Consider the following 26,954-nt stretch of genomic DNA (forward strand, 5'->3'; position numbering starts at 1 on the left):
ACACCTATGTTCATAGTGGAATTATTTACAATAGCCAAGATATGGAAATAATCTAAGTGTCCATCAATGGATAAATTGATAAGGAAACTGCAGTGGATATATATATATAGAAATGGTATTCATTCATAAAAAGAATTAAATCTTGTCATTTGAAACAATATGGATGGACCTGGAGGGCATTATGCCAAGTGAAATAAGTTAGAGAAAGACAAATACGATGTGATTTCTCTTATATGTGGAATCTGCACACACACACACACACACACACGTAAAACTAAGCTTATAGATAACAGAGAATGGTAGTTGCTAGGGGCTGTGGGTAGGGGATGGGGAGAAATGACTGAAATGTGTGGGGTTCTTTAAGTAAATTGATTTTTTAATTTGAGAAAGCAAATCTTAGTTGTAACCAGTATATATTAATATTACATATAGTCATAGGGATACTAGAAGGATACTTACCAATATGAAAATGGTGTTTATCATGACATAATCAGATGACTGGTAATTTTTAGTTTCTTCTCTTTTGCACATTTGCATTTTTTAAATTTTTCTGCAGGGCACATTATCTGCATAATAAATGATTATTTTCCTACATGAGTGTTATCTACATAGTTAAAAATTGTTTATATTTTTTAAAAAATCCTACCCATACAAAAAGTAAATTTGTTTCTGTTCCACATTAACATTTTAGGTTTCAGTTCCAGTTGTTTTGAGGATATTTCATGAAAATAGAGCAAAATGATTATTGAATTATGAGTGTAGGATGAAATATCATATGACCCTGCTTTTACTTTTAAATAAAATTTAGCTTTAGAAAGTTGGAATATTTGAATTTCGTAAAGGTATTAATATAATTTATTAACTAAGGAAGTGTGTGGATAGTATATTAAAAGTTTTTGAAAAAGCATCATTAGTGCTATATTGACACCTTATTAGAGGGAGGTGAATGGATTGGCATTCAAGTCAAATCTTCCTTCGTATTTCCAAAATCTGGCTAAATTATATTTAAGAACAGTACCCCACCTATATACTAACTTAATGGCTTTCATTCAATAATGTCCATGTACCAGGTGCTGGGCCCAGCCTTATACTGCAAAGAGGAGGGTTTAATATGTGTGGGAACCACTTTTTTTGAAGCAATAGTTTGGTCAGGGAACTCTGTTAATAATTAAATGACTTGTTGGCTCCTGAAATTTTTAAAATGTAAGCAATATGCTCTCCTAGTTCTAAAAGAAGCATGTATTTCTCCAAATATAAATATTCAGGAGAAGCTGAGGGCTTGTAGGTTAGCAGGCTTCTTTGCCAGTTAATACTGTTCCTCCCAGGGTGACATTTAAATTTTTTGCAGTGACTCTTGTGCATTTTCCTAAATAGCATCCTGCATAATTTTATCACCATTGGAAAATCCTGTTTTGTTGACGTGACCTGAATTTGTATTTCTTCCATTTTCAGTGTATTTCTCACTTCAGATCCGTTGCCATCTCTGCTACTGAAATTCAGTTTTTTTGAGACAAACAGCTTGTGTGTGTGTGTGTGTGTGTGTGTGTGTGTGTGTGTGTGTGTGTTACTACATAGTAGGTTTGAATGTGTACATATGAATGTGCGTTTTCCTGGGAAAATACAGTGCATGCATGCTAAGTTGCTTCAGTCGTGTCTGACTCTTTTCAACCCCATGAACTGTAGCCCACCAGGCTCCTCTGTCCATGGAATTCTCCAAACAAGAATGCTGGCGCGGGTTGCCATGCTCTCCCCCAGGGGATCTTTCCAACCCAGGGATCGAATTCACGTCTCTTAGGTCTCCTGTATTGGCAGGTGGGTTCTTTAACCACTAGCGCCACCTGGGAAATCACAGTACATGCATATAAAAATATAGAAATTCAAAATATTGTTTTTATTTTTGCACAAGTTTATATGCTTGTTAAACATGCTAAGGAGTCAAATTATGAAAGATTAGGAAACAAAGTACTTTTGAAATAGGAATGTAGAAATATATTTTGGTTATTCTGTTGGACACATGGAGTTGGGTTTTTAGTATTTTATGGTGATGTTCCTGGCACTCTAATTGCTATTATGTCATTCTGTACATTTTAGAGAAGAAGACCAGGACATTAGGACAGAATTAAGCTGAGAAATGACTGTGGACCTTGAGTGACCTCTTTTTGAGTCAGTCTTGCTCAGGAGAGTAGTCATGGTCCTAAGAACTTCTAGCCTGTCTTCCCTAAGACATTTCGTCAGGAGGAGGGTGCCCTGCAGTAGTTTAACCAGGAAGTGTGGCAAAGGTGACTCAGGAGCTCCAGGAGAAAGACTGCTCTAGGTCAGGCTGGGTGACGCTGGGGTCCTCTGAGAACTTGGCCCTGTGTTTAATTTTTAGTTTGGTCTGAGATTTGTGACATACGAAATTTAATTGAATCAAACATGAAAGCAGAGATCTATTTTTGCTTATTTGAGAATAATAATTCTGCCTTTATTTACTTACTGTGATAGTAATAAATATGAGAAATAAGAGATGCCAGCTTCCCAGTGTTGTATTTTCCATGTGGAGTCAGACTCCTTTCACCTTTATCAGGTCTCCAGAAGACAGAGCTGCAATGTTAACTGAAGGGCCAGTTTGCATACAGAAGAACCTTCAACCCTTTACCTGTACTTGCAGCGTTTGTTATATTAACCTTTATTTATTCTTTTTGCTCCTTTTTTTATTTTTTTGCCCCTGTGAATTCAAATTACTTTCCCATGTCATCTCCTTTGTATTTTTCAGTGACTTGGCTGGAAGTACCACCTGCCCTGCCTCTAGGTAAAGCCTGTTGTGATAGACCTCAGAGGTGCAGCCTTGGTCATCCCACATTCCCTGGGCTGACAGTGGCCTTAGCAGAGCTTGCTGTTATTATCTTTGTCCCTGATTGCTCTATCAGGTTGTGCGCCTCTGGTGGTATCACACCCAGCTTGTAGGCTTTACTAATTTCTAGCTGCTTGCTGTATTGTTTTTAACAGTATGCTGGGATATAAATTGCTCAACCATCTTATCTAATTAACTTTGGGCCCTTTTGCAGGAATAAGTCTTTGAGGCCAGTCTTTGAGCTTTGTTTAGACTACAGGAGGGCTGTTCTGAGCTGTCTTTCCCCCTGGTTCTCCCTGTTAAGCCTCCATGCATGCTAAGTCACTTCAGTCGTGTCTGACTCTCTGGGACCCCATGGACTGTAGCCCACCAGGCTCCTCTGTCCATGGGATTCGCCAGGCAAGAATACTGGAGTGGGTTGTCATTTCCTTCTCCTGGGGATCTTCCCAACCTGGGGATCAAAGCCAAGTCTCTCGTCTCCTGCCTCGGCAGGTGGGTTCTTTACTACTAGCACCACCTGGGAAGCCCTGTTATACTTCCACTGGTCTACAACTTAGCTTATCACTCTTAAAAAGCTTCCATCCTCCTCTTAATTCCTTATCCCCAGAATCTCCATGGTTTTCAACTGTGCCCTTGGGCTTATACTTCCCCACATCTTATGCCAGATAAAATGAGTTCCTTTGGGAAATTCAAAGCTCTCTGTTCTCATGGATTGCCTCTCCCCCTTGGCAGAATATCTGTGCCACTGCTCTAGAGCTTGGGGCAGGGATATTGGTCTACTTCTCTCAGAATGACACCCTTGCTTGACAAACAGTGTTCTGAGTGGGGGAGTAGCTTGTAGTCTTTTCAGCCTGCTTCTCCTGGCGTGAAATCTCTGCCCACAAGTGAGCTGGGGCCAAGGGGGTTTGGCCCCATTTCTTAGCCGGGGATAGAGCTTCTGAGTTGAGAGTTATGGAAGGTAGCCCTCAGCCTCACGGCTATGCTTGCCTGGAATAGAGCTTCTGCAACCTGAAGCTGAGGAGATAAACAAATGCTGGTGGCCTGGTGCTCCTGGGGAGCAGATCTAGTTTCCTTTGAGTTGAATTTTGAAAATTTTTGGAAAAAAAGATCAGATTCAATCAATTTCCTTCTGTCTCTGTTTACCAAACGTGCTCAGCCAGCAGTGCATCCTTCCCCAGGCATGGCCAGAGGGCCTCAGGTGGTTGGCAGACTGATTCCAGGTGGCATAGCCACATGGGCCACACATATCCGGTAAGACTCATCACAGGACAGGAATAGAATTCCTGTTTTAGTGCTCTTTCAGTCCTTTTGTGTACAACAAGAGAAAAGCCTCGTTATGGTGCTTTAATTCTTTAATGTCTAAGCCTTTCTTACAAGGAAAAGGCAGACCCCAGGTTCAGTACTTAGGATAAGTAACCATGTTTCACTAGAATGTAATTAATTTTTCAGTTGCCTTCTCCTTGTAGCAAGTGATATTTCCCACTAATGTGTCGTTCAGTCACTAAGTCGTGTCCGACTCTTTGCAAGTGGGTTGCCATTTCCTTCTCCTTCTCCATCTCCTTCTCTGCCATTTCCTTGCAACCCACTCCAGTGTTCTTGCCTGGAGAATCCCAGGGGCGGGGGAGCCTGGTGGGAGGCTGTCTATGGGGTTGCACAGAGTCGGACATGACTGAAGTGACTTAGCAGCAGCAGCAGCAGCAGCAAACTGCAGCACACCAGGCTTCCCTGTCCTTCACTATATCCCAGAGTTTGCTCAAACTCATGTCCATTGAGTCAGTGATGCCGTCCAACCATCTCATTCTCTATCACCCCCTTCTCCTCCTGCCCTCAGTCTTTCCCAGAATCAAAGTCTTTTCCAATGAGTCAGCTCTTCGCATTAGGTGACCACAGTATTGGAACTTCAGCTTCAGTATCAGTCCTTCCAATGAATATTCAGGGTTGATTTCCTTTGACTGGTTTGATCTCCTTGCAGTCCAAGGGACTCTCAAGAGTCTTCTCCAGCACTAGAGTTGGAAGGCATGAATCCTTCAGTGCTCAGCATTCTTTATGGTTCAACTCACATCTGTACATGACTACTGGAAAAACCTTAGTTTTGACTATAGGGACCTTTGTCAGCAAAATTATGGCTCTGCTTTCTAATATGCTGTCTAGGTTGGTCATAGCTTTTCTTCCAAGGAACAAATGTCTTAATTTCATGGCTACAGTCACTGTCTGCAGTGATTTTGGAGCCCAAGAAAATAAAGTCTGTCACTGTTTCCATTTTTTCCCCATCTATCCCCATGAAGTGATGGGACCAGATGCCATGATCTTCATTTTTTGAATGCTGAGTTTTAAGCCAGATTTCCACTCTCCTCTTTCATCTTCAGGCTCTTTAGTTCCTTTTTGTTTTCTGCCATTAAAGTGGCATTATCTGTATATCTGAAGTTACTGATATTTCTCCTGGCAATCTTGATTCCAGCTTATGAGTCATCTAGTCCAGCATTTCCCATGATGTACTCTGCAAATAAGTTAAATAAGCAGGGTGACAAGATACAGCCTTGACGCACTCCTTTCCTAATTTTGAACCAGCCCATTGTTCTATATCTGGTTCTAATGCTTGCTTTTTTCCTACATATAGGTTTCTCAGGAGACAGGTCAGGTGGTCTGGTATTTCTATCTCCTTAAGAATATTCCACAGTTTGTTGTGATCCACACATCAAAGGCTTTAACATAGTCAATGAAGCAGAAGTTGATGTTCTTTTGGAATTCATTTGTTTTTTCTATGATCCAGCAGATGTTGACAATTTGATCTCTGGTTCCTCTGCCTTTTCTAAATCCAGCTTGTACATCTGGGGAAGTTCTCAGTTCAAGTACTGTTGAAGCCTACCTTGGATGATTTTGAGCATGACCTTGCTAGCATGTGAAATGAGTGCAATTATGTGGTAGTTTGAACATTCTTTGGCATTGCCTTTCTTTGGGATTGGAATGAAAATTGACCTTTTCCAGTCCTGTGGCCACTGCTGAGTTTTCCAAACTTGCTGGCATATTGAGTGCAGCACTTTCACAGCATCATCTTCTAGGGTTTAAAATAGCTCAGCTGGAATTCCATCATCTCCACTAGCTTTGTTCATAGTGATGCATCCTAAGCCCCACTTGTGAATCCAGACACACTCAAGGGTGTCTGGCTCTAGATGAGTGATCACAATATCATGGTTATCCCGGTCATTAAGACCTTTTTTGTACAGTCCTTTTGTGTATTCTTTCTACCTCTTCTTAATATCTTCTGCTTCTGTTAGATCTTTGCCATTTCTGTCCTTTATTGTGCCCATCTTTGCATGAAATTTTCCCTTGCTGTGCTAAGTCGCTTCAGTTGTGTCCAACTCTGTGCAACCCCATGGACTGCAGCCCACCAGGCTCCTCCATCCACTGGATTCTCCAGGCAAGAATACTGGAGTGGGTTGCCATGCCCTTCTCCAAAATGTTCCCTTGGTATCTCCAGTTTTCTTAAGAGATCACTAGTTTTTTCCTTTCTATTGTTTTCTTCTATTTCTTTGCATTGTTCATCTAAGAAGGCTTTCTTCTCTCCCCTTGCTATTCTCTGGAACTCTGCATTCAGTTGGGTGTATCTTTCCCTTTCTCCTTTGCCTTTCGCTTCTCTTCTTTTCTTAGCTATTTGTAAGGCCTTCTCAGACAACCACTTTGTCATCTTGCATTTCTTTTCTTTGGGATGGTTTTGGTCACCACCTCCTGTACAATGTTACGAACCTCTATCTGTAGTTCTTCAGGCACTCTGTCTACCAGATCTAAGCCCTTGAATCTATTTGTCACCTCCATTGTATAATCATAAAGGATTTAGTTTAGGTCATACCTGAATGGTTTAGTGGTTTTCCCTACTTTCTTCAGTCTGAGTCTAAATTTTGCAATTCTTTGTCCATAGAATTTCCCAGGCAAGAATACTGGAGTGGATAGCCATTCCCTTCTCCAGGGGATCTTCCTGACCCAGCAATAGAATCTGTGTCTCCTATATTGGTAGGCAAATTCTTTACTGCTGAGCATCCAGGGAAGCCCCAATGAAGTGATACCATGTATATATGTAAAGTATGTAGCACAGTGCCTTAAAAAATGAATGTACTAAAAATAGAGCTATTCCCCAGCTAACTAAACTCTTTAAAACTTCATCACTTATATCTAATTTCCTTCACAAATCTATCTCAATCCATCTCCCAACAGTGCGGTATCAATAGTTGGAAATCATCTGGTCCCCACCTCTTTATAATTGGTTTGCTTCCCTTTTGCCCTTGTATGATTTATACAGCACTTAGGTCTCCCTATGCATCTTGTGATATTTAAGCTGTATAAAATCTTATGCCCACAGACTGTGAATAAGAAGGCTGAAATTAGATTCTGATGATATTTTTCCTTTGGATATTCACAAAGTAGCTATGCAGTTTTTGGGTCCTCTGGGTGTCGTGAGATAGCCAACTTAATAATATACCTTTCCCCATTTGCATCGTCATCAACCCATCCACACTGGCATTGTTGAAGACATGTGGATTGTGTTAAAATTTACATGGTCTTATGCTACCATTTCATTTTTTAACTCTGTGGAATGAAGGTTTCATGGAAAACATTTTGCTATAGAGTTGTGAATGTGTTTAGGAAGATTCGTGTCATACATCATGACAGCTCTTTCCCTATCGTTGCCACATGCACTTGCCTCCTTATTTGAAGCACCTTCTTTAGCATCTGCCATGCACGTCCCTTTTTGGTTTCTTGTTCATGAAGACAACTGCTGGTACACCTGTATATGTTTGAGTGATAGCACATTTGATTAAATAGACATGCCCATTAGAATGACATATGCTGAAATAAATCTCCCAGTGTGTATTTTAAGATAACACAATAAACTCACTTTTGAGTTTATCAGCAAACTCAGAAATTGCAAGTCGACCCAAGAGTCTGTTAATTCCACATATGGCCCATTCCATGAAGGGAGATGTTTGAATACAGTTTTGTTTTGTTTTGTTTTTTAAAGTGGGTTAGCTGACAGAAAATTTAATTCATATGCTAAAGTGTGTCAGGCAGCTGAGCACCAGCATTTGATTCATCATTAGCTTAAATTGTGGGTTTAATCAAGTTCCTTCACTTAATCTGCATGTTTGTGTTCAAAACCTAGCATCCTGCTTTAAGAAAAGCCTACCTTTTATTTCTTTTGGATAGTCCCCAGTTTCCTGAAATCTGATGAAGACAGCCAGTGAAGTGAATCTAATTTGGGTGGTTGAATACTGAGGAGGAATCAGGGAGACCGCATGGAGTGTTGCTTTCATTAAAATAGCTTTGTCCACGAAGACATTTCACCATACTCTTGCATCTGTTCCAGTCTTATTTCCATTTTGCTCTTCTTATGTTAAAAAGGAATGCTATTAAAATGAAAACTTGGTTTTAGAAGTATATATATATATACACAGGATCAAGGCAGCGGATTGGGTTGAATGCTGTTATTCAACAGATTTCGCATATTTGCCATGGAATGAGAAAACAGTTCGGTGTACCCTCTTTGATACAAAGCCAGCACGTGTAATGGAGTTCATTTGTTCAGAGCTGGGCATCAGGTGTAATAGAATTATGCTGTGTGTTTATGTGACCCTGGCTTTTATATCCCTGTAGTTGCTCATTCATTCATTTTTTCAGATATAAATTAAAAAGTGGAGATTGTAGATTAGATGTGCCAGGGCTCATGTGGGCTATGTAAAATGTAGTTTCTCTCACTCTTGGAACTTACTGAATCATGACAGAAATATAAATGAGCTCTTAGAGCAATATTCAACCTTTACGAGAATTCATTTCCGTCAAGAGTAGGCAGTTGCCTCTGCTTGAAGATGAGGCCTGGAAATTTATCTTTTCTCTTGTTCTTTTTGTTGTTGTTGTTATTGTGTTTTAATTCAGTTAGCAATGCAAAGAACTTTAATATTCTCAAGTTACCTCTGTAACCTTTCAATTGTAAATATCACTGATATTAAGTAGATTCTCCCACTGGGTAGAAGCAGCAGCTTTGAGAGTATGCTTTGTTCCCAGCAGCAGCTAGGTATTAATACATCACAGGAGAAAGAATCCAGTCATCCTAATCAATCTTCTGTCATTTTTTTCTAAAGGTCAAAAGAAGAGCATTTGACCCCTCTGAATGCTATCAAAATTACTTACATACGTCAGCTTTGACCTTCTAAACTAGCTTTGTGCCACAGAATTTACTATTAAGTTGAACTATTTAAAACTGATGCTGTTTACTAATTTAATAAAGTTTAACCAAATACCTATAAGTCATTGAGCACTCACTAGATAAATAATTGTAATCAGCATAGGAAAAATATTCTCTGACTAACAAAAAAAGGCACAGTACCTTTGGGAACTGCTATTGAAGGAAAGTTTGCTGACACAGATACTGTTAGGAATTTGGGAATTTCCTAGCAGGGATGAGGACATAGGAATGAATGCAACAGAGCCGAGTTTGGGGTTTTATAATTTAACATCTTCTAATCCTCACCTTAAAAGAGCCTCTTCCAATAATAAGAATCACTAACTTTATTTCCAAAGAACATGAATACTGAATAGAGCTTATAATGTATTTCTTTTAAAAAGTTTTTTATTGCATGGTGGAGAACAAAGCTCACTGGCAGATTAAATCTGCAAACAGAGGGAAAGTAAAAATCAGAGACTATCATCAAGGCCAAAATGAGCCAAACCCTTGGAAGAGAACTAAGAAGATCCTGCAGAACCTTCATACTGACTCGTTGAAGTGAACATAATGGCCCAGTGCGACCAAATGTAGAGAGTTCAGAGTCCCGGTGAGGCACTTTCCTGGTCTGCTCATATGATCACTCAGCACCACTCAGAACCTTCTGGTGCATGCTGTGTGGGGCTGAGCAAAACAGTTCTCTCAGATGGCACTGCTGGCACCCACAGCCCTCAGGTGCCCTCTTTCAGGAAAACAGTGTCCCCATAAAAATCTTTAGGACTTTAACAGAGTTACAATTATCCAACCTTCATTCTCAAGTCCATCCATGTTATAATCAGGAAAATGGCCCTTTGTTTGCCTATGGTATCATTTTAAAGGCCGCCTGCAAGGAGGTCAAACCAGTCCATCCTAAAGGAAATCAGTCCTGAATATTCATTGGAAGGACTGATGCTGAAGCTGAAGCTCCAATACTTTGGCCACCTGATGTGAAGAGCCGACTCATTAGAAAAGACGCTGATGCTGGGAAAGATTGAAGGCAGGAGGAGAAGGGGGCAACAGAGGATGAGATGGTTGGATGGCATCACTGACTCAATGGACATGAGTTTGAGCAAACTCTGGGAGATGGTGAAGGACAGGGAAGCCTGGTGTGCTGCAGTCCATGGGGTCGCAAAGAGTCGGACATGACTGAGTGACTAAACAAAAACAAAAAGGCATAATGAAGGCACATGATCTTTTGATTTTATTCCATCTTTTTTCCTGAAAGAGGAAAGATTCTTACATGACCCTCTTGTCAAGCTTTGAGAGAATCTAAAATATCTGTTTTGAAATACACGTATCTTCTCTCATACTATGGTTTCCACTAGAGGAAGCACAAAAACATCCCAAACAATAGGAATCCAAGAAAATATCTGACTTCTGAATTGATCTCTAACTTCTGGACTTGGGGATGGGCTTCCACACAGGAAGGTACCCTGGATCTCTTCCCCTTGTTCACCTCCCATTTCTAGGTTGTCTCCAACCCAGCTACGTGCTCAGCCATCAGTGTCAGATATGACAGAAACTTTCAGGTCAGAAGAGAAACTGTAATTTCCTCAAGCACATCTTACTTCCAGTGTGTGTAATTTGGCCCCTGGAGAAATAGATATTCTTTCTCTACACATCTAAAACACATTGTCCATGTATCTCTGGGCCAGCAAATGTGTCTCTTTTTTCATGTCTACCTCCCCTACTAGATGGTGAGCAGATCAAGGAAAAGAGACCTCTGTTTGTGTCTCTCCAGGACCTATTAGATTGCTTGGCTCAGGCTCATTCATTCATTTTATCTCAAAATCATATATTCGTTCTAAATTGGAGCCTCTTAATCATGAAAGATGATGCTATGAAAGTGCTACACTCAATATGCTAGCAAATTTGGAAAACTCAGCAGTGGCCACAGGACTGGAAAAGGTCAGTTTTCATTCCAATCCCAAAGAAAGGCAATGCCAAAGAGTGTTCAAACTACCGCACAATTGCACTCATCTCACATGCTAGTAAAGTAATGCTCAAAATTCTCCAAGCCAGGCTTCAGCAATATGTGAACCATGAACTTCCAGATGTTCAAGCTGGTTTTAGAAAAGGCAGAGGAACCAGAGATCAAATTGCCAACATCTGCTGGATCATGGAAAAAGCAAGCGAGTTCCAGAAAAACATCTATGTCTGCTTTGACTATGCCAAAGCCTTTGACTGTGTGGATCACAAAAAACTGTGGAAAATTCTTCAAGAGATGGGAATACCAGACCACCTGACCTGCCTCTTGAGAAACCTATATGCAGGTCAGGAAGCAACAGTTAGAACTGGACATGGAACAACAGACTGGTTCCAAATAGGAAAAGGAGTACGTCAAGGCTGTATATTGTCACCCTGCTTATTTAACTTCTATGCAGAGTACATCATAAGAAATGCTGGGCTGGAAGAAGCACAAGCTGGAATCAAGATTGCTCGGAGAAATACCAATAACCTCAGATAAGCAGATGACACCACCTTTATGGCAGAAAGTGAAGAGGAACTAAAGAGCCTCTTGATGAAAGTGAAAGAAGAGAGTGAAAAAGTTGGCCTAAAGCTCAACATTCAGAAAACTAGGATCATGGCATCTGGTCCCATCACTTCATGGCAAATAGATGGGGAAACAGTGGAAACAGTGTCAGACTTTATATTTTGGGGCTCCAAAATTTCTGCAGATGAGCCATGAAATTAAAAGACGCTTACTCCTTGGAAAGAAAGTTATGACCAACCTCGATAGCATATTGAAAAGCCAGAGACATTACTTTGCCAACAAAGGTCCGTCTAGTCAAGGCTATGGTTTTTCCATTGGTCATGTATGGATGTGAGAGTTGGACTGTGAAGAAAGCTGAACGCTGAAGAATTGATGCTTTTGAACTGTGGTGTTGGAGAAGACTCTTGAGAGTCCCTTGGACTGCAAGGAGATCCAACCAGTCCATTCTAAAGGAGATCAGTCCTGGGTGTTCATTGGAGGGACTGATGCTAAAGCTGAAGCTCCAATACTTTGGCCACCTAATGCGAAGAGTTGACTCATTGGAAAAGATTCTGATGCTGGGAGGGATTGGGGGCAGGAGGAGAAGGGGACGACAGAGGCTGAGATGGCTGGATGGCATCACTGACTCAATGGACGTGAGTCTGAGTGAACTCCGGGAATTGGTGATGGACCGGGAGGCCTGGCGTGCTGCGATTCATGGGGTTGCAAAGAGTCGGACACGACTGAGCAACTGAACTGAACTGAATAAAGGTTCATTGAATAAATGACTGGATGAATGATATCCTTGTTTTAAAGCTAGCTTGAAAAATTCATGGGCATGTGTTCCCCCCGCCAGTGCACCAGCCCCAAACACATGTATACCTGTGGCAGATCCATTTCGATATTTGGCAAAACTAATACAATATTGTAAAGTTTAAAAATAAAATAAAAATAAAAAAATAAAATTAAGTTAAATTAAAAAAAAAAGTCACAGAGAAATTAAAGTAAAAATGAAGGGAAAGATATCAGGTAAATTTGACCAAAAGGAATATAACTTTTGTGCTTCAATTTTAGATGAAGCAGAATTCAAGAAAATAAAACATTAAATTGGAAAAAAATGAAGAAAAAAAAATTCATGGGCAAATTACAACGGGTTTGTGTGAGAAACTTCATACACACTGCAAAGCTAGGTAGGCGCAGGAGAGGAACCACTGTTTTTGCCATCATATAACCACTCAGTAGTTCACACAGTTGTTTGGACCAAATCTCAAGCCCTTTGAGTGTTCTACAAGGCTGCTGCTTGCTCCAGTCACTGCCTGTCAGTCTGGCCTCATTGCTTTGCATTCCCCTCTTTCTTGCCATGTTCCAGCCTTACTGGTCTTACAGTGACTCAAAGTCTGAACTACTTCCCTGCAAGCCTTTGCACAGGCCACTCCAGTGACCTAAACAACTCTTACCCACTCTGCACCTAGTTAATTTCTGCGCATCCTTTAGATCTTTGCTTATATGTCTCTTCCTTAAAGAAGTGTTCTTTGACCTCCCCTCCCTACCCAGTCTAGGCTGGATCTAGTTTTCACATGCTTTCGTTTCTGTATTCATGTCCTTCAGAACACACACTTCAGCTTGTGAATTCATGTTCATTTTTATGATTAAGTGGTATGTCACTTATCTGTTGCCACATAATGCTGTGTAATGAAACACCACAAAATCTCATTGGCAGTCAACAATGAGTTTATTGCTCATGTACTTGGGGTCAGCTGCAGGCTGGCAGGGCAACTGTTGTTCTTAGCTCTAGAAGCTAGATTTGCTCATATAGTTGGGGGTGGGATCAGCCGGCTGACTGCTGTTCTGAGCCTCCATTTGGGTGACGGGGACAAGTGCTCACATGTCTGTTATCCTCCAGAAGGCAGCCTCAGGCATCTCCTGTCAGTGGAAGATGCACAAGAGGAAACAGGAAGGCCTCTTGAGGTGGCACGGGCACACTGTTACTTGTGGCTTATTCTAGTGGGCCCAAATTGAGTTACACAGACAAGTCCAGAATGGGGGGGTGACGGGGTGGGGGTCACTGCAACGTTATAGACAAAGACATGTTTCCAAGGAGTTGTGAAGATGGAGGGCCACCTTTGTGTTCTATCACAGTGTGACTCTGGGATCAATTGAGGGCAGCTGTGGCATCACTTGATATTTCTCCTGGCAATCTTGGTTCCAGCTTGTGCTTCATCCAGCCCAGCATTTCTCATGATGTATTCTGCATATAAGTTAAATAAGCAAGGTAACAATATATAGCCTTGACATACTCTTTTTCCAGTTTGGAACCAGTCTGCTGTTCCATGTCTGGTTCTAACTATTGCTTCTTGACCTGCATACAGACTTCTTAGGAGGCAGGTCAGGTGGTCTGGTATTCCCATCTCTTTAAGAATTTTCCACAGTTTGTTGTGATCCACACAGTCAAAGGCTTTAGTCAATGAAGCAGAAGTAGATGTTTTTCTGGAACTCTCTTGCTTTTTCGATGATCAAACGGATGTTGGCAATTTGATCTCTGGTTGCTATGCATTTTCTAAATCCAGCTTGAACATCTGGAAGTTCTCAGTTCCCTGTGCTATACAGTAGGTCCTCATTGCTTATCTGTTTTACATATAATAGTGTGTATCTGCTTTCTGAATGTTGAGTTTAAGCCATCTTTTTCCTGTATGGATGTGAGAGTTGGACTATAAGGAAAGCTGAGCACCAAAGAATTGATGCTTTTGAACCATGGTGTTGAAGACTCTTGAGAGTCCCTTGGACTACAAGGAGATCCAATCAGTCCATCCTAAAGGAGATCAGTCCTAGGTGTTTATTGGAAGGACTGATGTTAAAGCTGAAACTCCAATACTTTGGCCACCTGATGCAAAGAACCAACTCATTGGAAAAGACCCTGATGCTGGGAAAGATTGAAGGCAGGAGGAGGAGAAGGGGATGACAGTGGATGACATGGTTGGATGGCATCACCGACACGATGGACGTGAGTTTGAGTGAACTCCGGGAGTTGGTGATGGACAGGGAGGCCTGGCATGCTGCAGTCCATGGGGTCACAAAGAGTCAGACACCACTGACTAAACTAAACTAAACTAAAGAGATGATGACATCTCTTTAGTCACCTTTATATTGCTAATACCTAGCAAGATGCATGAACATTGTAGTTGATGATTAAATATTTCTTGAATATGAAAAGACATTAATTTGATGTCATTGTTAATTTGTCATAATTAATTTGATGTCATTTGATATCATCTCAAGATTCTAGAGAAATGTTCACTTCTAAAGGAGGTTCCTGCCTTAAGATGAGTAAAATAAATTATTTTTAAAATTGTTGTCCATTTATTGCTCTTCAAATTCCCAAATTCCTCCAAATAACAGCTGTCTGCTCTTACAGTTAGTGTTTAGGTCCCAGGACATTCATTTCCATCTCTATCATTGGTGCCAGATAATGAGGGGTGGAAAATAATTCGAAATTAAAAGAGTTAAGCATCACCTGTGTGCAGAAAGGGGTAAAAAACTTAGTATTGGGGGGATTTTCCTGGCGGTCCAGTGGTTGAGACTCCACACCCCCAATGTAGGGTACGTGGGTTTGATGCCTGGTCAGGGAATTAGGATCCCACATGCCATGTTTCATGGCCAAAAAAAAAAATTAATATTTTGGATGTGAGGGGATAATATGGGTATTTTCTGATTAGTGTGGACAGTGGTCTTTTCATGTCTCCTCATGTACCATAGACTTTTAGGTACAGACTCTGAAGGGCCAAGAAGGGGCTGATGGCACTTTCAAAGAGTTGTGTTCCTAATAACCAGGAAAATAAGTCAAATATTTTGGTTAGTTCTGGAAAATGAAATCGTAAAAGGATCAATATGAGAAAGAAACACAAGCAGGAAGGAACTGTGCCGGAAAGGGCGACTGGCATTGTCCAGAGTGTGGAACATTCAATGGGTTTCATATTCTGAGAGTGGTAAAGGGGATGCTGATTCAAATGCTGTTAGGAAATCCTTTGAGTACAGTCACTGTTTAATGGAACCATGTAATTTGGTATCTATAATAACTTCAATATTTGATTCTGCCTTCATTTAATAAATATGACCTCTTTTCTCCAGGGGTAATATTCAAAATACCTGACAATGGGGACCAGCCATAGCAATGGAGGGATATTCAAGAGCCCTTGATTGTCCAAGCGTTAGTCCTGTAGCTGCTGCTAAATGGTGGAGAGGTCTGGGGGTTTCTAGAAGTAGGAATGGGGCAGCCTAGGCACAGCTGTTCAGGGTGTGGGCACTCTCTGGTTTGGGGCAGTAGTTATTTACCAACTGGAACAGAATTGTTTCTGTTTTCTAATACCGACATAGCCATATGACTCCTGGTCTTCCATTTACTTGAGTTCACCATTATACCCCTAAGCCTTTTTTGGAGCCAGCAGGGCCAGAAATGGGAAGGATTTCAGAGGAGAGGAAGATCAAGACCCAGACAATAACCATAGGCAAGCATGTAGAGAACTTGAAACCCACATACATTGTTGGTGAGAACGTGCAGTGGTGTGGCTATTTGGGAAACAGTTTGGTATTTCCATGGTGACTCAGCTGGTACAAAATCAGCCTGCAATGCGTTCAATCCCTGGGTTGGGAAGATCCCCTGGAGAAGGGAACAGCCACCCACTCCAGTATTCTGGCCTGGAGAATTCCATGGACTATCCGTGGGTCGCAAAGAGTTGGACACGACTGAGCAACTTTGACTTTCACTTGGTACTTCCTCAAAATGTTAAACATAGAGTTTCCAAATTACCAAGCAGCTCCATCCCTAGGTATGTACCTAAGAGAACTGAAAACATGCATACACAAAAACATGCTCACAGATGTTCATGGCAACATTATTCATAATTGCCCTCAAAATGGAAACAAATATCCATCAACTGATGAATGGAAAAACACAATGTGATATGACCATGCAATGGAATATTATTTGGCAATAAAAAGGAATGAAATACTGATACATGTTACAATATGGATAAATCTTGAAAATATTAGGCTAAGTGAACAAAGGCAGATATAAGGTGCCACGTACTTGTTTTATTTCATTTGTATGAAGTGTCCAGAATGGGCAAATCCATAGAGACACAAAGTAAATTAGTGGCTGGGATGAAGAAAGGGCTAAAGATCTAGAAGAGGAGATGAAGGAGAAAGGAGCTGAAAATGATGGCAGTTATTTGACTGGAAACTGTGATTCCATTTACAGAAATGTACAAGCTCAATTTAACCTGGGTTTTGGTGGACCGTAATAAGTTTAGTTTTAGATGTGCTTTGTGGTGACGACAAGACTTAAAAGTGTCTGATAGTCATGTGAAGAAACATTAACTGGTGTATAAATAAAGATTGTGGCTGGACATGCCAATTAAAGAGCACTTTCTCAGAAGGGAAAGTTTGAACTCACGTGGCAATCTTTTTTTTTTCTCAGCATAGTAGTCTTGCAGAACAGTTGAGGATGGTAAGGTGTCTGCCTACAATGCGGGAGACCCAGGTTCGATCCCTGGGTTGGGAAGATCCTCTGAAGAAGGAAATGGCAACCCACTCCAGTACTCTTGCCTGGAAAATCCCATGGACAGAGGAGCGTGGTAGGCTACAGTCCATGGGGTCACAAAGAGTCAGACACGACTGAGCGACTTCACTTGGTCTTGGTATTGGGAGAGGGAAGGTGACTTATCAAGACAGGCAGAGCCTGTTCCTTGTGGCTCAGAGTGCCCCTCTAGGAAATCTTTACCAAAATGCCCAGCCAGTACCACTTGGTGGACTCGAAGTCCAGGGTGATGGCTTTTCCCAGTCTGTCTCTCCGATCTTCCATCTTCATCTGTCAGCTTGGGACAATGACAGGAGAACCGCCTTCTTGGTCATAGGTCTGTGAGACATTATATTATATGAATTCCTTCTTTGCCCCTTTTGGGCAGCTGCTGCAACATATTCTAACTAAAAGAGAAAAGGAATGATGCTGGTTTAGCCTCCCAAAGAGCTCCAGAAATAACAGTGGCAGGCATTTGGAATTGATTTAATCTAAGCAAGTTCTCAAAAATTTATACATCTATTTTCATGCATCTATTTAATATATATTTTTCTTCTTCCTTTCCAGGAGATTGCCATATTCAAGTACTCCTGGGAGGATTTAAGACTTTTTTTTTTTACTTCCTTGGATTTCCAAATCCCTAGTCTCCCCTAATTATTTTTCCTTTCATAGTTTGTTGTTGTTCAGTCGCTAAGTTGTGTCCAACTCTTTGCAACCCCATGAACTGCAGCACACCAGCCTTCCCTGTCCTTCACCATCTCCTAGAGTTTGTTCATACTCATATTCATTGAGTTAGTGATGCCAACCAACCATCTCCTCCTCTGTGGCCCCCTTCTCCTCTTGGCCTTAATCTTTCCCAGCATGCAAGCCCCTGTGAATCTGAACTAGGAATTCCCCACTGATAATGTCAGGGATGTTGATGCCAAGTGATTCTAGGCTAGTAGAATGCCTAGGCTGGGTGTGAGGCAGTCCGTGAATGTAATTAACAAGATGAAAAACACCACAGGGATACTTCCTGTGTTTGAGTTATATTTGTATTGAAAAGGCTGGTTTTTTGTTCTGTGTGTGAGGTTTAATCTGGAAATAGTTTTCAAGTATTTCCTTTCTTAGAGATTTTTTTTCTTTTTTCTTTTGTTTAAGTATAGTTGACTTACAGTGTTGTGTTAATTTCTGCTATACAGCAAAGTGACTCAATTATACATATATATATATATATGTGTGTGTGTATGTATATATATATATATATATATATATATATATATATACACATTCTTTTTATGTTCTTTTCCATTATGGTTTATCACAGGATTTTGAATATACTTCTGTGCTGTACAGTAGGACCTTGTTGTTTATCCATCCTGTATATACTAGCTTGCATCTGCTAACCCCAGACTCCCAACCCACGCCTCCCCTTTGGCAACCACAAGTCTGTTTTCTGTGAATATATTTCTGTTTCATATATAGATTCCTCTGTGCCATATTTCATATCTAACATATAAGTGATAGCATATGGTATTTGTCTTTCTGTTTCTGACTTCACTTAGCATGATAATCTCTAGTTCTATTTATATTGCTGCAAATGGCATTATTTCATTCTTGTTTCTGTCTGAATAGTTTTCCATTGTATATATGCACCATATCTTCTTTAGCCATTCATCTGTCGATGGACATTAGGTTGTTTCTGTGTCTTGGCTATTGTGAGTAGTGCTGCTAGAATATTGGGGTGCATGTATTTTTTGAATTACATGGTTTTTTCTAGATACAGCAGTAGGATTGCTGGGTCATATGTTAATTATATTTTTAGTTTTTAGAGGAACCTCCATACTGTTTTCCACAGTGGCTGCACCAATTTACACTTCCACTAACAGTATAGGAGGGTTATCTTTTCTCCACACATGTTCTGTTATTTGTTGACTTTTGATGGCCATTCTGACTGGTGTGAGATGGTACCTCATTATAATTTTGATTTGCATTTCTCTAATAATTAGCAATGTTCAGCATCTTTTCACCTGCATGTGCCCCTTGGTCATCTGTATGTCTTCTTTGGAAAAATATCTGTTTAGATTTTCTGCCCATTTTTCAATTGGGTTTTTGTTGTTGTTGTTGAGTTGTATGAACTCTTTACGTATTTTGGAAATTAAGCCCTGGTCAGTCTGATCGTTTACAAATATTTTCAGTCTGTAGGTTGTCTTTCATTTTGTTTATAGTTTCCTTTATTGTACAAAAGCTTATAAGTTTGATTAGGTCCTATTTGTTTATTTTTGTTTTTATTTCTATTGCTTTGGGAGACTGACTAAACATTGGTATGATTTATGTCAGAGAATGTTTTACCTATGATCTCTTCTAGGAGTTTTATGGTGTCATGTCTTATGTTTAAGTCTTTAAGCCATTTTGAGTTTATTTTTGTGTATTGTGTGAGAGTGACCTCATTGATTGGACGTTGCAACTGTCCAACTGTCCAACTTGCCCAACATTACTTGCTAAAGAGACTGTCTTTTATCCAATATATGCTCTGGGCTCCTTTCTTGAAGTTTAATTGACCATAGGTGTGTGGAATTTTCTTAGCAAATTTTAAACACAGATGAACCAAATTATCTGCCGCAGTCCATCTATTTCACAGCAGTAAGTCACTGAGTCTAAAAGCAATATAGCTGATTTCATAAACAGTAAGGTAAAGACCCAGAACGATGGAATAGTTATCCGTTTAGGGAGGGGTCCACAGTGCTAACAACATAGAATCTGTAATCTTAGCTAAGGGATTCCAAGATAAGTTGACTGAAGGGGCATAATAAAGGGAGAAAAGCTCAGAAGTAGAAGTTAGGACAGGTTCATGATATCATCAGATGGTTCAGGTGTAGTGAGACTTTGGGTAAAATGCTTCTCAAAAGTTATCTCCATGTGCTCTTTCAACTTTTTTACCTCCTCAGTTCAGTTCAGTTCAGTTGAGTCACTCAGTCATGTCCGACTCTTTGTGACCCCATGGATTACAGCACACCAGGCCTCCCTGTCCATCACCAACTCCCAGAGTTTACTCAAACTCAACATCCATTGAGTCAGTGATGCCATCCAGCCATCTCATCCTCTGTCGTCCCCTTTACCTCCCACCTTCATTTTCCCCAGCATCAGGGTCTTTTCCAATGAGTTGGTTCTTCGCATCAGGTGGCCAAAGTATTGGAGTTTCAGCTTCACCATCAGTCTTTCCAATGAATATTCAGCACTGATTTCCTTTTGGATGGACTGATTGGATCTCCTTGCAGTCCAAGGGACTCTCAAGAGTTTTCTCCAACACCACAGTTCAAAAGCATCAGTTCTTCAGTGCTCAGCCTTCTTTATAGTCCAACTCTCACATCCATACATGACTACTGGAAAAACCATAGCTTTGACTAGGCGGGCCTTTGTTGGCAAAGTAATGTCTTTGCTTTTTAATATGCTGCCTACTACTACTACTAAGTCGCTTCAGTCATGTCTGACTCTGTGTGACCCCATGAACTGCAGCCCACCAGGCTTCTCCATCCATGGGATTCTCCAGGCAAGAACATTGGAGTGGGTTGCCATTTCCTTCTCCAATGCATGAAAGTGGAAAGTGAAAGTGAAGTCGCTCAGTTGTGTCCGACTCTTAGCGACCCCATGGACTGCAGCCTACCAGGCTCCTCCATCCATGGGATTTTCCAGGCAAGAGTACTGGAGTGGGGTGCCATCGCCTTCTCCCAATATGTTGCCTAGGTTGGTCATAACTTTTCTTCCAAGGAGTAAGCATCTTTTAATTTCATGGCTGCAGTCACCATCTGCAGTGATTTTGGAACCCCAAAATATGAAGTCTCTCACTGTTTCCACTGTTTCCCCATCTTTTTGTCATGAAGTGATGGAACCAGATGCCATGATCTTAGTTTTCTGAATGTTGAGTTTTAAGCCAACTTTTCCACTCTCCTCTTTTACTTTCATCAAGAGGGTTTTAGTTCTTCTTTACTTTCTGGCATAAGGTTGGTGTCATCTGCTTATCTGAGGTTATTGATATTTCTCCCGGAAATCTTGATTCCAGCTTGTGCTTCATCCAGTCCAGAATTTCTCATGATGTAATCTGCACATAAGTTAAATAAGCAGGGTGACAAGATACAACGTTGACGTACTCCTTTTCTTATTTGGAACCAGTCTGTTGTTCCATGTCCAGTTCTAACTGTTGCTTCCTGACCTGCATACAGATTTCTCAGGAGGCAGGTCAGATGGTCTGGTATTTCTGTCTGTTTAAGAATTTTCCACAGTTTGTTGTGATCAAAGTCAAAGGCTTTGGTTGTAGTCAATAAAGCAGAAGTAGATGTTTTTCGGGAATTCTCTTGCATTTTCAATGACTGAACAGATGTTGGCAATTTGATCTCTGGTTCCTCTGCCTTTTCTAAATCCAGCTTGAACATCAGGAAGTTCACGGTTCACGTATTATTAAAGCCTGGCTTGGAGAATTTTGAGCGTTATTTTTGCTAGCATGTGATATGAGTGCAATTGTGCAATAGTCTAAGTATTCTTTGGCGTTGCTTTTCTTTGGGATTGGAATGAAAATTAACCTTTTCCAGTCCTGTGGCCACTGCTGAGTTTTCCAAATTTTCTGGCATATTGAGTGCAGCACTTTCACAGCATTATCTTTTAGGATGTGAAATAGCTCCACTGGAATTCATCACCTCCACTAGCGTTGTTCAAAGTGATGCTTCCTAAGGCCCACTTGACTTCACACTCCAGGATGTCTGGCTCTAGGTAAGTGAGCACACCATTGTGATTATCTGGGTCATGAAGATGTTTTTTATAGAGTTCTTCTGTGTATTCTTGCCACCTCTTCTTAATATCTTCTGCTTCTGTTAGGTCCCTACCATTTTGGTCCTTTATTGAGCCCATCTTTGCATGAAATGTTCCCTTGGTATCTCTAATTTTCTTGAAGAGATCTCTTGTCCTTCCCATTCTATTGTTTTCCTCTATTTTTTTTTTTTATTTTTAAACTTTACATAATTGTATTAGTTTTGCCAAATACCAAAATGAATCCGCCACAGGTATACATGTGTTCCCCATCCTGAACCCTCCTCCCTCCTCCCTCCCCATACCATCCCTCTGGGTCGTCCCAGTGCACTGGCCCCAAGCATCCAGTATCATGCATTGAACCTGGACTGGCATCTCGTTTCATACATGATATTTTACATGTTTCTTTGTATTGGTTACTGAGGAAAGTTTTCTTATCTCTCCTCGCTATTCTTTGGAACTCTGCATTCAAATGGGTATATCTTTCCTTTTCTCCTTTGCTATTAGCTTCTCTTCTTTTCTCAGCTATTTGTAAGGCTTCCCAGACAACCATTTTGCCTTTTTGCATTTCTTTTTCTTGGGGATGGTCTTGATCCCTGCCTCGTGTATAATGTCATGAACCTCTGTCCATAGTTCTCCATTCATATTTTTACTTCCTAGTCACTATTCAATCCACACTAATCTAGCTACTATCTATTTCCATCACTTACTGAAATTGCTCCTCTCAAGGTCCCCAGTAATGTCCAATAGCAAAGGACACTTCTTTGTTGTCACTTTCTCAAACTCTCAGCAGCATTTCACATAGGTTGCAACTTTCCTTGACACCCTGGTCTCTTGGCATCGATGATGTCACATCTTCACTTTTTTCTTGATCTTCCTTGCTAGATTCTCTTCCTCTGTCCTCTGGAAATATTGGAGCATCTCAATGATAAGTCCTGGGGCTGCATCTTTGTACTCACTCTGTCCCTAGGTGATCCCCTGTGTTCTCATGACTTTCAACGTCAATTCTAATCTATATGCTGCTGACTTCCAAATCCATTTGTCTAACTTGACTCTCCCCTGAACCCCAAAGTCATTTATCCAGCTGCTATTGGCATCCTCATGGATGTCAAATAGGAATCTCCAATTTAATGTGTCTAAAAATAGAACCCTTGGATTTCGCTGGTGGTACAGTGGGTAAGAATCGGCCTGAGAAGGCAAGGGACACGGGTTAGACCCCTGGTCCGGGAAGATTCCACATTTTGCAGAGCAGCTAAGCCTGCGAGCCACAAGGACTGAAGCCCGTGGGCCTAGAACCTATGCTCCACAATTAGAGAAACCACTGCAGTGAGAAGCCAGTATGCTGAAAGGGAGAGAGCAGCCCAGCTTGCTGCTTAAGAGACTTGGACTAGAGAAAGTCCAAGCACAGCAACGCAGACCCAGTGCAACCAAAAATAAATAAGTAAATAATAAAAAATAGAACCCTTGATTCCCCTAAACCTAGTCCTTCTCCACACCCAATTGTTCAACCACCACATTGATCATCTGATTCCTCTCTTTGTTTCATTACCTCCATCCAGTCATTCGCTGAGTTTGGGTCAGTTTTACCTAAATAATATATCTCAAGTTCATTCATTTTTTACCATCTTCATTGATTTTACTGAGTTTCAAGCCACAGGCATCCTCTGACAACCAAAATAGCTTTTAACAAGTTTCTTTGTTCTACTGATTTTATGATGCAACAACCCATTCTTACATAAAGGCAAGATTGTCCTTTTTTGGCTTTCTTGTTATGAAGATTTTCAAACATATGCAAGTGGACAGAGTAGTATGAGCTCCCATACACTGTCACCCAGTTTTAAGAGTTATCAATTCATGCCAGTCTGTTTCATTGAAAACCCCATTGATTTCCTTGCCTCCTTAGGATTTTGACACAAATCCCAACTATTGTATCATTTTATCCCTAAATATTTCATATATATATGTATAAGATAAAAACTCAAAGTAAACACAAGACTATTAAAATTTTTTAAACATTAATAATTTAAAATTGCATAAAATATTCAAAAAGTATATTTCTGAATATCTTATAAGTATCATATTATTTTACAGTCAGTGTATTTGAGTCAAGATTCCAATAAGGAGCACATATTGCAACTGGTTGATATGTCTATAGGGTTCTTCTTCCATTAATATCTCATTCACTTGCTTTTTTCTCCCCGATTACAATTTACTTGTTCAAGAAACCAGATTGTCCTGTAGAGTTATGGTCTGAATTTGCTGACTGTTTCTCTGTGGCTAATGTAACATATTCCTTCTGCTAGATCAGATCAGATCAGATCAGTCGCTCAGTCATGTCCCACTCTTTGCAACCCCATGAATCGCAGCACGCCAGGCCTCCCTGTCCATCACCAACTCCCAGAGTTCACTCAAACTCACGTCCATCGAGTCGGTGATGCCATCCAGCCATCTCATCCTCTGTCGTCCCCTTCTCCTCTTGCCCCCAATCCCTCCCAGCATCAGAGTCTTTTCCAGTGAGTCAACTCTTCGCATGAGGTGGCCAAAGTACTGGAGTTTCAGCTTTAGCATCATTCCTTCCAAAGAAATCTGCTAAAATGTCTTCACAGGTGGTATTTTATTTTTCCATTGGAAGTCATGTGTTTGCACATCTTATGATGTTAGTAGCATTGTGCTTTATGCCTAAATGATTAATTCAGTAAATGTTGCAAAGTAGGGATATTCTATCAATTTTTCATTTATTTGTAGGAATACTCATATAAAGGAGGAACTTTCTTTTGTCTACTTTTTAAAGTTTGTATAGGACTAGATTTATCTTTTAAAAACATAAATTGGATCATATCTTTGCCCTGCTTAAAGTCTTCATGTGACAGCTCTATGGCCAACACACACACGCACTGCATGGGCTGGCTCCTCCATCGTTCTTTCATCACATTCCATCGTGGTATCTACCGTTTTGTTGAAATTTAAATTAAAACTTGAAGGTTATTAGAAAGGTCAGCCCTTCTCTGCCTCAGGACTTTTGTACTTGCTCATCCTTCTGCCTGGCCACCTTCCCCTGCTTTCTGCCTAGTGGGCTCCTTCTTGACCTTCATGTTGAAATGAACTCACCTCATCAAGGCCTTCTCTGGCTACTTTCTTTAAGGGGCCTGCTGTCCCTCATCATAGCTCCTGTTTAATTCCTTTATAGCATCCACCACAAGCTATAATTCTCTTCTTTATTTATGGATCATTTTCCACCAAGAATGCCAGCTGTGTAAAAGCAAGAATTTTTCTGTCCCATACAGCACTGAGTCCCAAAGCACGGCACGATGTCTGGCACACAGTGGATGCACTTCTTTTTTAGCTTCCGAGATCAGACGAGATCGGGCGCCTTCAGGCTGATAGGGCCTGAGACTGCACTTCTTTTTTAGAAGCAACACCACAAACCTGCTGCATATCCTCACCTATATAAGTGGAAGGCAGGGATGAGCTAGGTGATTTTTTTTCCAGGTTTTTAACATTGTTCTCTGAGGACACAGAGACCAAGACAAACATCATCTAGCGAAGTGCTTCCTGAATGATTTATGTCGTGCCACCTAGAGCAAATGATGTCTGATGGGGCAGGCCACTGAGGCTGGCTGGAGGCCTCAGCCTGGGAGTCAGCCCTGGCTCCAGGCCTGGCTTGATGACTGAACAGAGCACTAGAGGAATTGAGTTAGGGAAAGCATTTTTGAACTCATGGGAGTGGGCTTATAGATTTAGGGCAGGAAATTCTTCTGAGTGTATGCTTTGAGGGTTCCCTGACTTTATTGACTCTCAGGGACCTAGAGGAGTGGGACTCCCTGCATCTCCACAGGGTTCTGAAGTCCCTTTTTCCCTTGGAAAGTCCCTGTCTTCTTCAGGAAATCCCGCGAGTTTTGCCCTATTTCAAAGCATCCTCTTTTACAATGCAAATACTTTGGGCTTTCTTGAGATGATTATGAGTATTTTTCACCTTCTTGTGAATTAGCTTTAATAGGATGCTTTCTTCCTAAAAATATGAGGACACTGACCCAGTTTCATTCTTGTCTACAGTAATATTTTGATAGTAGAAATTCCCAGCCTGATTCCTAACTAAGAGGAAAACAAACAAATAAAAAACCCACAAAACACTTAAACTATGCAAAACAAAACTTCATTTCGTGGAATCTTAGATTGGAAGAAAACTGATTTGGACTCTCCCTGACTACTGAAGCTATACTTTACACGTCACTGGCTTTCAGTGTGGCCCACCAGGGTTGAACCTACGCTGAACAAGCTCAGGGGAGAGGATCTCAACTCCAGTGTTCTCCGTGCCCTGACAGCTTACAGGCAGTTCTCTCGTCTTCTTGTTCCTTTTTTTTTTTTTAATTTTATTCATTTATTTACATTTTTGGCTTCACTGGGTTTTTGTTGCTGCAAGAGGACTCTCTCTAGTTGCGGCCAGTGGGGGCTCCTTTCCAGTGGCAGTGCGCGGGCTCCTCAGAGCACAAACTCGAGGGTGCATTGGCTCAATAGTTGTGATGCTTGGGCTTTGTTGCTTCGAGGCATGTGGAATCTTCCAGGACCAGGGATGGAACCTGTATCTCCTGCATTGATTGGCAGGTGGATTCTTAACCCCTGGACCACCACGGAGGTCTGGTCTTCCTGTTCTTAAAGTAAAATTGCTAAGTTCTCACTGGTTTTCATTGCTGCTGCTGGGGCTGCTAAGTCGCTCCAGACATGTCCGACTCTGTGCAACCCCATAGACGGCAGCCCACCAGGCTCCCCCATCCCTGGGATTCTCCAGGCAAGAATACTGGAGTGGGTTGCCATTTCCTTCTCCAATGCATGAAAGTGAAAAGTGAAAGTGAAGTCGCTCAGTCATGTCCGACTCTTAGTGACCTCATGGACTGCAGCCCACCAGGCTCCTCCGTCCAGGGGATTTTCCAAGCAACAGTAGTGCTCCACAATCATACAGAGGAAGTTGGATTGCTCTTCAAACAAATGCTATTAGTTACCATGTAACTAAAGTCTTCTCTTTACAAGTCTATAAATTCTCCAGCTCTCC

General features: G+C 41.0%; 1 protein-coding gene and 1 pseudogene across 2 annotated transcripts in view; both read left to right on the forward strand.

Moving 5' to 3' along the window:
- The window catches only part of LOC132346319 (transmembrane protein 126A-like), a 43,892-nt pseudogene extending 25,585 nt beyond the window's left edge, over window positions 1-18,307 (forward strand).
- Window positions 1-26,954, forward strand: part of MCC (MCC regulator of WNT signaling pathway) — a 533,511-nt gene that overhangs the window by 181,798 nt on the left and 324,759 nt on the right. The gene's annotated exons all lie outside the window — the stretch shown is intronic.

The sequence above is a fragment of the Bos taurus genome, chromosome 10 (genome assembly GCF_002263795.3).
Source record: "Bos taurus isolate L1 Dominette 01449 registration number 42190680 breed Hereford chromosome 10, ARS-UCD2.0, whole genome shotgun sequence".
Lineage (NCBI taxonomy): Eukaryota > Metazoa > Chordata > Mammalia > Artiodactyla > Bovidae > Bos > Bos taurus.